This window comes from Drosophila willistoni, unplaced genomic scaffold (assembly GCF_018902025.1).
Source record: "Drosophila willistoni isolate 14030-0811.24 unplaced genomic scaffold, UCI_dwil_1.1 Seg153.1, whole genome shotgun sequence".
Classification (NCBI taxonomy): domain Eukaryota; kingdom Metazoa; phylum Arthropoda; class Insecta; order Diptera; family Drosophilidae; genus Drosophila; species Drosophila willistoni.
The window spans coordinates 27,041-28,020 of record NW_025814115.1 but is presented as its reverse complement, the minus strand read 5'-3'; the positions used below and the strand labels follow the sequence as shown (position 1 = coordinate 28,020).

At 31.3% G+C, this 980-nt stretch overlaps 1 long non-coding RNA gene across 1 annotated transcript; it reads right to left on the bottom strand.

The window, feature by feature from the left end:
* Window positions 1-224: 224 nt before the first annotated feature.
* LOC124460912 lies at window positions 225-527 on the bottom strand. Its single transcript, XR_006954845.1, has 2 exons — window positions 471-527; window positions 225-336 (listed from the first exon to the last, which is right to left on the bottom strand). It is a non-coding gene; the product is annotated as an uncharacterized LOC124460912 (long non-coding RNA).
* Window positions 528-980: the final 453 nt, after the last annotated feature.

Genomic DNA, 980 nt, shown 5'->3' with positions numbered 1-980 from the left:
AAATGAAAATGTAATTAATCATTTTTAACCTCTTGTCAACCTTGCTTCAGATTTATAACACTTTGTTTGCGAATTGAATAGAGAACTGAACCACAAAAAATAAAAAGGACTATCTAGAAGATCAAAAAAACGAGAAAGCACAATTTAGTTACACATTTATATTTTGAATTATGGAAAAGTTGCTTTAAAACATATTCAGCCCTGTTTTGAATGAGGATTATTGAAAAGTCTTCTTCCACGTGAAATTCATACAATTATTACAGCCAATTCCGCGATATGTTAATATAGAAAATTTTTTCTTCACATCTATGCAATTTTGATTGGCAATGGAAACGTCTGTTTTAATCAACTTACGATATTAATCTTGAAAGTTAAAAAAAAAAAAAACGACGCAGAGCGTGCGTCTGAAATATGAAGAAAATAATATGTTGTTTCTATCAAAATTGCTCAATAGCAATATGATTTATCACCTTGGCTTTGTAATTATCCAACTGGGCCAACTGTCGGGCAGCAATTAATCCCTTACGTACTTCATCCTTCATCTTGGTCTGACTTCCCTGCTGGCGTCCGATCAGTGTGACGACAGTGCGCATCAGGATGGCATAAATCCGCGAAGTGGAACATAAGCCATTTTTTCTAATGTTAATGTAGCCCTGGGCATTAGCCTACTTGAGGCGAAGCCCTTTGCCGTAATTCTGATGGTGCCCAAGGGCACTTTTTCTAATTAAACTTTATATGAAATGATTCAATAGTTTCTTGGCAGATCATTTGCTTCTTATTCATCTTTAATATATTTAAATAATTTATTTTATATATTCAATTGTACTACAGCGGAGAAATTCATTATAGATATATATACATATATAAGTGATGATAAGATGTTTCTATTCACTAATTTTAAAAAATTACAAATTAAAAAAGTAAAATGTTCCAATAAATAAATAAACAATTTTGGGGAAAAAACCATGGAATAACAATTT